Below are 15,867 nucleotides of genomic sequence, written 5' to 3' on the forward strand. Positions count from 1 at the left end.
TGTGGAATCACTGAGTTCCCTAAGTTTCTATCTGTGAACTAATAGTTCTGTTTCCCTCTTCTTTTCAGTTTCATTATTTTCCATAGTTTTATCTTCTCTATCACTTATCCACTCTTGGGCTTCTTCCATCCTCATTCAGTCAGTTTTGCATTTCAGTTATAGTTTTTTTTTTTTTTTTTATTTCAGCCTCACTGGTTTTTAGGTCTTTTATCTTTGCAGCAAGGGTTTCTCGTGTCTTCTATTCTTTTTTTCAAGCGCAACTAGAATTCTTATGACTGTTGTACTAAATTCTTGTTCAGATACATTGCTTATATCTGTTTTGAATAGCTCCCCTAGCTATGCTTTCTTGATCTTTCTTTTGGGGAGATTACCTCCATCTTGTCATTATGCCTAGGTTTCTGTCTTTTGTGTGTTATGAAAGTTTGTTACGATTCCTGCTCCTGAGCATAATGCTGCAATAAGAAGGGGTCATACACTATCCAGGGCCTGGCACTTTAGGAAGTCTTTCTGATGTATACTTTGTGTACTTTGCTGTTGTATTATGGCTGTTCTTTCCCACAGGCCAGTCCTCTTCAGAGTTCCTCCTTACTTGCAGTGAGGAGTTTTTGGACCTTTAACTAGGTGTGCTTTGATTTGTTAAAATAAGCCCGGGAAAAAAAAAAAAATCTGATCTAAAAAAGAAAACCACAAACAGGCAAACAGAAAAACTATAAGCCTGATTCCAAAGAAAAAGAGAAAGATAGAAAGAAAGATATATATTTTTTAAGTTTTTAATTCCAGTGAGTTAATGCACAGTGTTATATTAGTTTCATGTGTACAATATAGTAATTCAACACTTCCATCTACTACCCTGAGTTCATCACAAGTGCACTCTTTAATCCCCATCACCTATTTAACACATCTCCCCAGCAACCTCCCTGCTGCTGAGCATCAGCTTGTTCTCTATAATTAAGAGTTTCTTTCTTGCTTTGTTTCTTTTTCCTTCTGCTCATTTGTTTTGTTTTTAAATTCCATATTCATTTTTAAAAATCTTCTTTGGAGTATCTGTTTATTTTTTATTTTTTTTAAAATATTTTATTTATTTGACAGAGAGAAATCACAACTAGGCAGAGAGGCAGGCAGAGAGAGAGGAGGAAGCAGGCTCCCCGAGGAGCAGAGAGCCCGATGTGGGGCTCGATCCCAGGACCCTGGGATCATGACCTGAGCCGAAGGCAGAGGCTTTGACCCACTGAGCCACCCAGGTGCCCCTGTTTATTTTTTTTTAAGAGTTTATTTATTTGACAGAGAGAGAGAGAGAGAGATCACAAGTAGGCAGAGAGGCAGGCAGAGAGAGAGAGGAGGAAGCAGGCTCCCTGATGAGCAGTGAGCCCGACACGTGGCTTGATTCCAGGACCCTGGGATCATGACCCGAGCTGAAGGCAGAGGCTTTAACCCACTGAGCCACCCAGGTGCCCCTGGAGTATCTGTTTATTTTAAAGAGCTAAGAAATAGGGATTTATATACATTTTTAAAAGTAAAAGTTAAATATATGAAAAATACTTGAAAATAATTAAGTAACAAAAGGGTGGAAAGGTTACATAAAGTGTCCTATGGCAAAATTCCTCATTATTTCAGAAAAGGATACAAATATAAATATAAATAAATAAACACAAATAAAAGGAAATAAATGTAAAGGAAATGGATATAGAAATAGTAGAACATATATAGCAATAGAAAGAGAAATAAATGATAAACCAAGAAATGAAAATAAAATATTTTAGAAATATATTGAAGAATCTTATTAAATGGAAACTATTAATTATAAAATTCAGGGAGTGTTACAGAAAGTAGGGATGAGTAATTTTGAGTTAATACTGTAGTGTAATGGTTTAAATTTTTTGAAAGATTTATTATTTTAGAGAGAGTGAGTGAACATATGTGTGCATGTACACACACGAATGGGGGATGGGCAGAGGGAGAAAATCCTCAGATTCCCCACTGAGCTGAGGCTGACTCAGGGCCTGATCCCACAACCTGTAAAATCATGACTTGTGGTGAAACCCAGAGTCAGGTGCTGAACCACCTGAGCCACCTAGGAGTTCCTTCTTTTCTTTTATAAATATGCATGTGAATGATTTTGTACATATTTTACTATAAGGTTTTATAAAGTATGTTCAAATTTTCTTAGGGTGAGTTTTAGTTTTCAGTGGAAAAATATAACTTCTACTAACTATACCATTTATTTATATCTAATTGAGCTATGGTTTTCTTTTGGAAACAATAATATTGATAGGAATGGCTGTAGAACCAGTGTTCCATGTAGAACATTAAAATGGTGGTATGGAATATAGGAAAAATATGACTGTTAGAGGTAAATGGATATATAAAACTAAATGGGATTTATCTATAAAATTTTGAATATATTCTATGACGAAAGTCTTATTAGTCGTCAGAGTGATAGTTATTCTGTATCACTAAAAATATTTCCTGGGACAGCTGGTTGGCTCAGTTGGTTAAGCATCTATCTTCAGCTCAGGTCATGATCCCAGGGTCTTGGGATCAAGTCCCATATCAGGCTCCTTGCTCAGCAGAAAGTCTGCATCTCTCTTTGCCTGCTGCTCCTCCTGCTTGTGTGCGAGCTCTCTCTTTCTCTCTCTCTGACAAATAAATAAATAAAATCTTTAAAAAAATTTTTTTTTAAATTTCCTGAGTTATTCTGCTGTACTTAGTTTTTTTGTTTTTTTGTTTTTTTTTTTTTTATTTGACAGAGAGAAATCACAACTAGGCAGAGAGGCAGGCAGAGAGAGAGGAGGAAGCAGGCTCCCTGCGGAGCAGAGAGCCCGATGTGGGGCTCGATCCCAGGACTCTGGGATCATGACCTGAGCCGAAAGCAGAGGCTTTAACCCACTGAGCCACCCATGCGCCATGTACTTAGTTTTTATACCTATAATGATTTAGTTTATGCTGACAATGATGTAAATATTATTTTTTCATCAGTAACATAAATGAAAAGCAACACAACAAATTTGTTGATCTTTTAATTAATTACTTAAAATTGAATATCTTGATAGGGACTGCATTAAATGTGTAGATTGCTTTAGGTAGCATAGACATTTTCACAATATTTATTCTTCCAATCCAGGAGCATGGAACATTTTTCCATTTCTTTGTGTCTTCCTCAATTTCTATCATGAGTACTTTATAGTTTTCTGCGTATAGATTCTTAGCCTCTTTGGTTAGGTTTATTCCTAGGTATCTTATAGTTTTGGGTGCAATTGTAAATGGGATTGACTCCTTAATTTCTCTTTCTTCTGTCTTGTTGGTGGTGTACAGAAATGCAACTGATTTCTGTGCATTGATTTTATATCCTGACATTTTACTGAATTCCTGTACAAGTTCTAGCAGTTTTGGAGTGGACTCTTTGGGTTTTCCACATATAGTATCATATCATCTGCGAAGAGTGATAGTTTGACTTCTTCTTTGCCGATTTGGATGCCTTTGCACAGCAAAGGAAACAGTTAACAAAACCAAAAGACAACTGACAGAATGGGAGAAGATATTTGCATATGACATATCAGATAAAGGGCTAGTATCCAAAATCTATAAGGAACTTAGCAAATTCAACACCCAAAGAACAAACAATGCAATCAAGAAATGGGCAGAGGACATGAACAGGCATTTCTGCAAAGAAGACATCCAGATGGCCAACAGACACATGAAAAAGTGCTCCATGTCACTCGGCATCAGGGAAATACAAATCCAAACCACAATGAGATATCACCTCACACCAGTCAGAATGGCTAAAATTAACAAGTCAGGAAATGACAGATGCTGGCAAGGATGCCAAGAAAGGGGAACCCTCCTACACTGTTGGTGGGAATGCAAGCTGGTGCAACCACTCTGGAAAACAGCATGGAGGTTCCTCAAAATGTTGAAAATAAACAGCATCCTTCTAAAGAATGAATGGGTCAACCAGGAAATTAAAGAAGAATTGAAAAAATTCATGGAAACAAATGATAATGAAAACACAACAGTTCAAAATCTGTGGGACACAGCAAAGGCAGTCCTGAGAGGAAAATATATAGCGGTACAAGCCTTTCTCAAGAAACAAGAAAGGTCTCAAGTACACAACCTAACCCTACGCGTAAAGGAGCTGGAGAAAGAACAAGAAAGAAACCCTAAACCCAGCAGGAGAAGAGAAATCATAAAGATCAGAGCAGAAATCAATGAAATAGAAACCAAAAAAAACAATAGAAAAAAATCAATGAAACTAGGAGCTGGTTCTTTGAAAGAATCAATAGGATTGATAAACCCCTGGCCAGACTCATCAAAAAGAAAAGAGAAAGGACCCAAATCAATAAAATCATGAATGAAAGAGGAGAGATCACAACTAACACCAAAGAAATACAGACAATTATAAGAACATACTATGAGCAACTCTACGCCAACAAATTGGCCAATCTGGAAGAAATGGATGCATTCCTAGAGACATATAAACTACCACAACTGAACCAGGAAGAAATAGAAAACCTGAACAGGCCCATAACCAGTAAGGAGATTGAAACAGTCATCCAAAATCTCCAAACAAACAAAAGCCCAGGGCCAGACGGCTTCCCAGGGGAATTCTACCAAACACTTAAAGAAGAACTCATTCCTATTCTCCTGAAACTGTTCCAAAAAATAGAAATGGAAGGAAAACTTCCAAACTCATTCTATGAGGCCAGCATCACCTTGATCCCAAAACCAGACAAGGATCCCACCAAAAAAGAGAACTACAGACCAATATCTTCGATGAACACAGACGCAAAAATTCTCGCCAAAATACTAGCCAATAGGATTCAACAGTACATTAAAAGGATTATTCACCACGATCAAGTGGGATTTATTCCAGGGCTGCAGGGTTGGTTCAACATCCGCAAATCAATCAATGTGATAGAACACATTAATAAAAGAAAGAACAAGAACCATATGATACTCTCAATAGATGCTGAAAAAGCATTTGACAAAGTACAGCATCCCTTCCTGATCAAAACTCTTCAAAGTGTAGGGATAGAGGGCACATACCTCAATATTATCAAAGCCATCTATGAAAAACCCACCGCAAATATCATTCTCAATGGAGAAAAACTGAAAGCTTTTCCATTAAGGTCAGGAACACGGCAGGGATGTCCATTATCACCACTGCTATTCAACATAGTATTAGAAGTCCTAGCCTCAGCAATCAGACAACAAAAAGAAATTAAAGGCATCCAAATTGGTAAAGAAGAAGTCAAACTATCACTCTTCGCAGATGATATGATACTATATGTGGAAAACCCAAAAGACTCCACTCCAAAACTGCTAGAACTTGTACAGGAATTCAGTAAAGTGTCAGGATATAAAATCAATGCACAGAAATCAGTTGCATTTCTGTACACCAACAACAAGACTGAAGAAAGAGAAATTAAGGAGTCAATCCCATTCACAATTGTACCCAAAACTATAAGATAGCTAGGAATAAACCTAACCAAAGAGACTAAGAATTTATACACAGAAAATTATAAAGTACTCATGAAAGAAATTGAGGAAGACACAAAAAAATGGAAAAATGTTCCATGCTCCTGGATTGGAAGAATAAATATTGTGAAAATGTCTATGCTACCTAAAGCAATCTACACATTTAATGCAATCCCTATCAAAATACCATCCATTTTTTTCAAAGAAATGGAACAAATAATCCTAAAATTTATATGGAACCAGAAAAGACCTCGAATAGCCAAAGGAATATTGAAGAACAAAGCCAAAGTTGGTGGCATCACAATTCCGGACTTCAAGCTCTATTACAAAGCTGTCATCATCAAGACAGCATGGTACTGGCACAAAAACAGACACATAGATCAATGGAACAGAATAGAGAGCCCAGAAATCGACCCTCAACTCTATGGTCAACTAATCTTCGACAAAGCAGGAAAGAATGTCCAATGGAAAAAAGACAGCCTCTTCAATAAATGGTGCTGGGAAAATTGGACAGCCACATGCAGAAAAATGAAATTGGACCACTTCCTTACACCACACATGAAAATAGACTCCAAATGGATGAAGGACCTCAGTGTGAGAAAGGAATCCATCAAAATCCTTGAGGAGAACGCAGGCAGCAACCTCTTCGACCTCAGCCGCAGCAACATCTTCCTAGGAGCAACGGCAAAGGCAAGGGAAGCAAGGGCGAAAATGAACTATTGGGATTTCATCAAGATCAAAAGCTTTTGCACAGCAAAGGAAACAGTTCACAAAACCAAAAGACAACTGACAGAATGGGAGAAGATATTTGCAAACAACATATCAGATAAAGGGCTAGTATCCAAAATCTATAAGGAACTTAGCAAACTCAACACCCAAAGAACAAACAATCCAATCAAGAAATGGGCAGAGGACATGAACAGACATTTCTGCAAAGAAGACATCCAGATGGCCAACAGACACATGAAAAAGTGCTCCACGTCACTCGGCATCAGGGAAATACAAATCAAAACCACAATGAGATATCACCTCACACCAGTCAGAATGGCTAAAATGAACAAGTCAGGAAATGACAGATGCTGGCGAGGATGCGGAGAAAGGGGAACCCTCCTCCACTGTTGGTGGGAATGTAAGCTGGTGCAACCACTCTGGAAAACAACATGGAGGTTCCTCAAAATGTTGAAAATAGAACTACCCTATGACCCAGCAATTGCACTACTGGGTATTTACCCTAAAGATACAAACATAGTGATCCGAAGGGGCACGTGTACCCGAATGTTTATAGCAGCAATGTCTACAATAGCCAGACTATGGAAAGAACCTAGATGTCCATCCACAGATGAATGGATAAAGAAGAGGTGGTATATATACACAATGGAATACTATGCAGCCATCAAAAGAAATGAAATCTTGCCATTTGCGACGACGTGGATGGAACTAGAGCGTATCATGCTTAGTGAAATAAGTCAATCGGAGAAAGACAACTATCATATGATCTCCCTGATATGACTACATGGAGAAGCAACATGGGGGGGTAGGGGGATAGGAGAAGAATAAATGAAACAAGATGGGATTGGGAGGGAGACAAACCATAAATGACTCTTAATCTCACAAAACAAACTGGGGGTTGCTGGGGGGAGGTGGGATTGGGAGAGGGGGAGCGGGCTATGGACATTGGGGAGGGGAGGCGAACCATAAGAGTTCTGAAAACTCAGAGTCTGAAGACTCTGAAAAACAACCTGAGGGTTTTGAAGGGTCAGGGGTGGGAGGTTGGGGGAACAGGTGGTGGGTGATGGGGAGGGCACGTTTTGCATGGAGCACTGGGTGTTGTGCAAAAAGAATGAATACTGTTACGCTGAAAAAATAAATAAAAAGGGAAAAAAAATGTTGAAAATAGAACTACCCTATGACCCATCAATTGTACTACTGGGTATTTACCCTAAAGATACAAACGCAGTGATCCGAAGGGGCACGTGTACCCGAATGTTTATAGCAGCAATGTCTACAATAGCCAAACTATGGAAAGAAACTAGATGTCCATCAACAGATGAATGGATAAAGAAGAGGTGGTATATATACACAATGGCATACTATGCAGCCATCAAAAGAAATGAAATCTTGCCATTTGCGACGACGTGGATGGAACTAGAGGGTATCATGCTTAGTGAAATAAGTCAATCGGAGAAAGACAACTATCATATGATCTCCCTGATATGAGGACGTGGAGATGCAACATGGTGGGTTAGGGGGATAGGAGAAGAATAAATGAAACAAGATGGGATTGGGAGGGAGACAAACCATAAATGACTCTTAATCTCACAAAACAAACTGGGGGTTGCTGGGGGGAGGTGGAGTTGGGAGAGCGGAGGGGGTTATGGACATTGAGGAGGGTATGTGCTATGGTGAGTGCTGTGAAGTGTGTAAACCTGGCGATTCACAGACCTTTACCTCTGGGGATAAAAATACATTATATGTTTATAAAAAAAAAAAATTGGAAGGTGAGGCGAACCATAAGAGACTATGGACTCTGAAAAACAACCTGAGGATTTTGAAGGGGCGGGGGTGGGAGGTTGGGGGAACCAGGTGGTGGGTAATAGGGAGGGCACGTATTGCATGGAGCACTGGGTGTTGTGCAAAAACAATGAATACTGTTACGCTGAAAAAAATAAATAAATTTTAAAAAATTGAGTATCTTTTTTAATTGCAGAAGTTAAATAATTAAAATTTAGCACAAAGTAAGGAAATTCTACTGCAGAAAATCAATAATGTCACAGATTTCTTTGTGATACTTTGAGGTTCAACAAGATAAATCTTCTTGATCTAATTTTTGTAAAAATTGAGTAGACTTTTATGATTTTTAAAGGCAAACAGGTTCATGTTATTGTGAAATATATTTTTTCATCTCTTCTCAGTTCTCTGAAGGGGGCCTGAAGACAATGAACTAAGGGTAAACAAATCAGAGTGCACAGAACAAAGGCAAGATGCAAACACAACTTTGATGGGGATATTTTGATTTCAAATATTCCTTGGTAAGTGGTCCTATAAAAGCAAATGGGGATTTTATGAGTAAAGTATGTTACAATGAGTCAAACTCATTTATTTATAAGCTCTTCTACCTATAAATAGATTAATTTACATCTGTGATGAATAAGATAGCATATTATGTAAAATGAAATTCACTTTTTTTGCCCATTCAATTAATACTTATTGAGAGCCTACTAGACAACTAGATTCTGTCCTAAATGCTGAGTACATCATTATTGAACAGAACTCCAATAGACTCCATAATCTAGTATAGAGAAACACAAAATAAACAGTTAAATAGATAAATAAATTGATTATAGATAAAAAGACAAACAAGTGATGTATTTCATAAATATGAAGAAAAAAAATTATGTGCTGGAACAGTGAAAAATAAGGGCAAATGTCTATATTGGTGGAAATGATACTTCATTTGAACCATGAACAATGGAATCAAGTTAGTTATATAAGAAATGAGGGAGACTGAGATGAGTAGGAAATGAATTTTAGGTAGAGGGACAAAAGACGCAAAAGCTGTGTAGTGGGAAATCAGTTAGCATTTTTTTTTTTTTTTTGCATGGTATAAGAAGTTGAGGGGAAGAAAGTAAGTTTTGTGTTTTTCAGAAAAATGTATTAACAGTTGCATAGAGTCTGTGGGTGTATCTGAATTATAACTACTGAGAGGAGTTATAATTAGAATGTTTCTAGTAAGATTTTTTCTGACCTTGAAATTCCTTCTTAATTTTTTCTTACTTTGAATACACCCAACCACACCACCAGTTCTCTTTTGTATCCTCTCTTATTCATGGAATATATCTGATTCTAGGACTGCCATTTATTTTATAAAAACAGGAATACAAGGAGCCTTTTGTTTTAATCAGACATTTTTAAAATTTGTTCTGTCAGGACATAGGTTACTGAGATTGAGATGGAAAAGAAAAGAAGCCTCAGTTTTTCTGCTGCCCTAGTAAGGAATTACAGGACAGCAAAACCAAGGTAAAGCAGAGCAAAGTTTATTAACGTATACTCCAAGGGAGAAGCATGGTTAATCAAGGGAGACAAAAGCCCCACAAACTCTGGGATGTGGGCTTACATCAATGTTTTCTTTTGGGTGGATCCTAGGGTCACAGCACTTAAGTTACAGGCCTGGATTATATCATAATTAGTTAATTAGGCATGTCCTTTCCCAAGATGTATTCAAAATACCTGAATGGGGTGGGACACCACAGTATTATTTCCAGAGACATAGGTCAAATACGAACAAGTAATTACTTTCTGTACAAGTACAATAAGCACAACAAACTTAACACTTCCTCTGCTGGCATGTTGTTAACCACAGACCATCTGTTAGATGGGTGGAATGGGATGGTCCCTGAGTGGTTCTCAGTTGGGGCTCTCTGTCAGGAAGTTGAAGGTCCCTCCTCCTGTTGCTCATGCCTACTTTCTTGCCTGACAGGTGCAGAACAATTACTTGATGCTTCAGGTTACCCTTGAGCAACATGGGTTTGAACCACTTGGATCCAAAATATGTGGATTTAAAAAAAAAAAATGTGGTACAGTATTATAAATGTATTTTCCTTATGATTTTCTTAATATTTTCTTTTCTCTAGCTTGCATTATTATAAGAATACAGTAAATAGTTAAAACCCAAACTGGAAAAATGGCAGTATTTATTTTTTAGCATTGGTAATTTTAATTATTTAGCTCAGGTCACAAGCAGTGGTCTTCTTTGCTGCTTTAAAGGTTTCCTTGCTGATACGAAGGAGGTTCATGTTCACTCAAAATGTTTCAGAAAGTGAAAATTTAATTTCATAGTCTTGCAAAAAAAAATTGGTACTGGTACTAGGAAAAAAAAATAGACTGAAAACATGGAAATGGAACAACATATTTGCATCCTGCCTCTATAATAGGATCATTTACTTCCAAGACATGGCCTTTTTAAATGTTTAGACATTACTGACAACATTTCTTGGAAATATGTAACATGGCAAAAGTCTAGACATATATATGTATGAACCATCACTTGACCTATGTTCTGTCATTACTGTTTTCAAAGCTTTGGGTCCTGTGTATGTTGAGTAGTCTATATTTGATAGTTGTTGTTTTTTTTTTATAGATTCCACTTCTTGTGGATTACGACTGTGTCTTTTTCAGAAGGTCCACTTTTATTCAAACCAGATTATAGAATTTTGAATGCAACCTAAACTAAGAATGTAGAAGGTCAAATTTTCCTTTTGATCCTCTAGGACTAGAGATGGTAGCTATGCTTTGTATACAAAATCAAAAACTAATTCCTAACTGAAAACTGTCATTGCCCTTTATCATCTGAATACACTTCCAGTTTGAAAGATGGAAAAGTAATGGCATGATAGAAGCTGAGAACAGGAATTATTTTAAAATCTACATTTTAAAATTCCTTCATTCTTCAATTAGAGACACAGAGAACCACAGAACTGAAGAGTTCTTCTCAGTGCCACAAAATTAGTTAAGGCAGTTGGGACAAAACGCAATCCAGAGACTTTGGCACCCCATCGTGCTTCTTTCCAGATTCTAATCTGTGCCCAGCACAAAGTTTGTCATTTTTCACATGTCATCAAGGCTCATCATGTTCAAATGTGCATGTACCTGCAAAATAATTTTTCCCTAAAATGATTTCAAGAAACTTTAACAACCTAGCATAAGAGAGTCTTATGGTAACAATAGTTAATATCCTTTTTCATTATTGAAATCATGTTTACGCTTGTAGAAATATGTTTTTAGGCTAGATAAAGATTCACAGTGGGATAACTAAAAAATCTGAACCTGTCCCAGTCCAATTTCAACTTCTAAAGCACTTATGTGTGTCTTAAGAGCCTTGATACATAGTAGCCTCACAAAGAAACCTTGTTAATAAGGAGTCAACTAGTCCTTTACAAAGCTTATTTACTCACGTGTACTTCACTTCCTTGTATTTGTGTGGAAAACAGATTGTAACACTGTACTTAAATATATATTGATGACTACAGGGTGAGCAGAGCAAGGAGGGATCAGAGACTTGTTATGAAGCACACTGAAACACTCTGGTGCATAATATAAAATATACTAACAGCCAACATGCTCTTCTTGTTTTCTCTGTTGCTGAATGACATCATTCTCTACTAAGGTGCTTAGGTGCCAAGTAATATATTTGAATTTCATTTCATTATTTCTACTGTCACACCCCATTCATGACTGTGTTTTATTGATACTGCAACCTGAATATTTTTCAACCTCTTCATTATGCTCTCTGTCTCTGATCATCCCTATCTGCCTTCTTCTTTCTGTCTCTAGGTTATTTGAACAATTCCTTACCTAATCTCTAGGTAAGAAATCTTTCCTCCATGTATGTGTTTATGTAATTTCAAATGTTTAGTCAGATTTTTCTTCCTCTAAAACATAAATTTTGGGACATTGGGTTTCTTTTTGTTTAAACCTTTAATGACTCCCCATATTCTTCAGAATTAAGGAAAATCCCAGAGCAGAAATACCCCATTCCCACTTTACCCCCTCACCTACTTTCAGCCTCATTTCATGCCTGTCATGGCTACAAGCAGTTATGCAAAAAAACAAAAACAAAAACAAAAAAACCCACAAAAACTCCACTGCTTTCTTGAGCTTCTTATTTCTTAAATACCCTCTTCCATTTTCCAAAACTATTATTTCTACTCTCTCACAGTCTTATTCTTACTTTCTCAAAACCTTACCCCCCCCCCCAAAAAAAAAGATATTTAAAAAAAGTCAAATGTCTTTCTCTGGTTTCAGATTTCATATTTCTAAAACATCCAATGCTGCATAACAAGGTCTCTATTAAACACTGATTTTATTTTCTGTATCCCAAACTTGTCTAAATTCAGTAACTATACCTTAGTTATCTTTCATTCCTAAAGACTGGTATATTTATGGTAATAATTTATAGTAATAATCAAATAAATGAATGACAGAACAGACTTAGGTAAATAAGGGAAGGGTACAGCAATTAAAAGATAAACAGAAAAAAAAATGTGGTATGAAAACAAGAACATTTTAACTGGGTCAGAACAGCCTCCATAAACCCTCAATTGCCAAAAGTTACAAAGGGAAAAACTGAAGAATGAAGAAGAGATTTTATAGTTATCAACCCTACTGTATTTTTATTTTTATTTATTTTTATTTTTTAAGATTTTATTTATTTGACAGACAGAGATCACAAGTAGGCAGAGAGGCAGGCAGAGAGAGAGGAGGAAGCAGGCTCCCCGTGGAGCAGAGAGCCAGATGCGGGGCTGGATCCCAGGACCCTGAGATCATGACCTGAGCCAAAGGCAGAGGCTTTAACCACTGAGCCACTCAGGCGCCCCAACCCTACTGTATTTTTAATGCAAATTTCTACTTAAGTGAGAAAGCAGTGAAAATTAGTGGTTCTTACAAAGCATAAAATAACAGGTTTTTTTAAAATGTGGTAAGTTCCTATGGGTATTTAAGAGGTTGTCATCTATTAAACAAAGGTCTAAAATTATCTTCCTTCAGTTTTTTTATATTAACTTATGTAATTCTTACCAATCTATTTTGTTTTTTGGAATTTCCTATTTCAAATGAATCACAACTGCTTTCTTGTGTCATTAAAAAAGTATTATATCTGAAATTGCTCACATCAAACTGTCTAGTAAGAGGAGATTGAAAATAAAAGTAATTACTGTTAAAGAGTTGAATCAATTCACCAAAGGCTAAGTTGACTATTGTCTAGAGTTTAAGAACTCTCAGTATGTACTTTTCCAAAGCTGTAAATAACTGAAATTAGTCTTTATTTATATACTATCTTACATGTAATCTTTTTCATATAGTATTTTATTTTTTCCTGATTATTCCATTCGATGTCATAAAACAGAATTGAAACTCATAGGACATTATACTTGGAAGACCTTTTTAAGATCACCCAATTATCTTGTAAGCATAAATTGGATATACAATGTATAAGAGAACTTTCAAGGTCCAAAAGTAATTTAGTCCAAACTATTTTTTTATCTCATTCATTCATTTTTTAAAAATCAACACTTATCAAGTTTCAGATATTATTTTAGGCATGAGAGATTCAACAGTAATAAAAAACAAAGAAAAAGCAAACAAAAAAAACCCAAAGTAGTTTCTGCCTTCATGGAACTGTCAATTTAGTGTCTGTAAAATTAATTTCCTTATATAATGTTCACACACATTCTTAAAAAAAAAAAGTATCTGACTCTACGCAAGTGACAATGGGAAGTTCACTCACTAATTTCATTATTATATTACTTCGATAAAAGGTTGTAGATACCCACAATCCAACTGTGTACCATTTCTATCAAGTGCCCTTTTTTCAATGTTTAGGAGACATAAGGCAGAAACATATTCCTATTATACATGATAGTCCTTTAAATGTTTGAAGACAAAATCAGTATTACTCCCTGTAGAATCAGATTTTGGTTCACTTTAACTTTTTATCAAAGTAATAAAATGATAAAATTAAATGGTGCCTTTTCCATTAGCACTACTGTAATTTAAACGCACAGCTTAAATATGAATTTCTCTAATATCCTGTCATTCATCTGATTTAGTATGCCAACCTGCCAAAACTATTTTGAATCATGGTTGTGTAAGTTACTAAATTAGTTATAATTTTGTTCTGTACTTCTATAAACTAGAAGTTGGAAGAGCTGTTCTATTATTCCTCTAGATGACAAGAGGCACAGTTCTACAGATTATTTACTTTTTTTTAAAAATATTTTATTTATTTGACAGAGAGAAATCACAACAAGGCAGAGAGGCAGGCAGAGAGAGAGGAGGAAGCAGGCTCCCCGCGGAGCAGAGAGCCGGATGTGGGGCTCGATCCCAGGACCCCGGGATCATGACCTGAGCTGAAGGCAGAGGCTTTAACCCACTGAGCCACCCAGGCGCCCCAGATTATTTACTTTTTTGTCTGATGGAATGGTACACCTCCTTGAAGACTTCATTCAAATACCATAATTTCAGCCCCTTGAAGACTTTATTCAAATACCATAATTTCAGCCTCTTTTTTATTTTGCACCTTTTGATTTTATTTCATTTCACACCTTTTATTTTACTATTTTGGGGATATCTGAGAAAAACATATATACATATTCTCTCATACACACACACATATACATAAATATATGCAGATATACCTACATAATATCTTTAGTTTCATTTTTTTTTTCTTTAAGCCTTATTTCATATAAATCCCAAAAGAATATTTGGCCTATCTTATGTCTAATTACCGCAAATTGCAAATTATTAAAAGACTAAATGGCTGTAATTCTAATGCATTTCCACATCAGCTTTTGTGTTATTCATTACTTATCACTCTCTTTCTTCTTTTTAAAAGCTTAAATTTTGGAAGTAAATACTTCAATTCTTTACTACTGGCACCAGAGCCAAAATTAAACCATAGAGTAAAGAGGAAGATTTCAAATTATAATCATTGCTAACTCTTGAAATTCAAGTAAGTAGGCCTATGTAATTGATATTATCTAACTCATTAAGTGATACTCTGGTCCATAAATATGTTCTTTTGCTTTTGCAGAGAAGGAAAATAGTATCATGCTATAAATTTAATAACTACTATTAAAAAAGGACTTTTTTCATTAAAATGAGTATCATCCAAATTTTTGGTATTTCTGCTGCTAATAAAAGGAAGAAATAGTGTCCAATGTAATATTCATTGCCAGGTGCATGCTTATTCCCCTGTCCTTGACCCTGCCTGTAGTGCAGCTGTTTGCTTTCCAGGGACTGTGAATGCACCTGTCCTCACTTTGTGTTCAGACTGTGACTAGTTTTGAGATGAGATGAACACACATGATTTTTTTCTATGCTACAGATGAATTCCTTTGCATAGCAAACAATTGGCTAAACTTTCCATGCATGTTCAATAAGGCAAGGTAACACTTCTACATTTCTATAGAGGCCTGTTCATATTTTACATTCCACAAAGAATAGAAATATCCCTATTTCCATTGTGTCATGCTCTAGTATTTAGAGTATGATTATACTTGTGTACACTGGGTTTCAATTACCATATCATTAAAATATTTGGGATCAAAATTTCACTAGCAAATAACTAGAATAAGATATGCAAATGTTGGTATTTGAAAGTTAAGTGACGCTTTCAGATAGGTGTAAAATGTGACTGGCAAAATAGTACTTAAGAATAACTTTAATCTGATTCCAATTCTCATTCTGTATCTTTGGAAAAAACTTTTTTCAATTTTCAATAGAAACATTTCATAAAGTATAAATGGACCTCTTCTATGCAGAAGTTTCATAAATGAATCTAAAACAGCTCCAGACTGATAGGGCTAATCACATTAGTAACTGAGACGTCTAGTG

Source organism: Meles meles, chromosome 3 (assembly GCF_922984935.1).
Source record: "Meles meles chromosome 3, mMelMel3.1 paternal haplotype, whole genome shotgun sequence".
NCBI lineage: Eukaryota > Metazoa > Chordata > Mammalia > Carnivora > Mustelidae > Meles > Meles meles.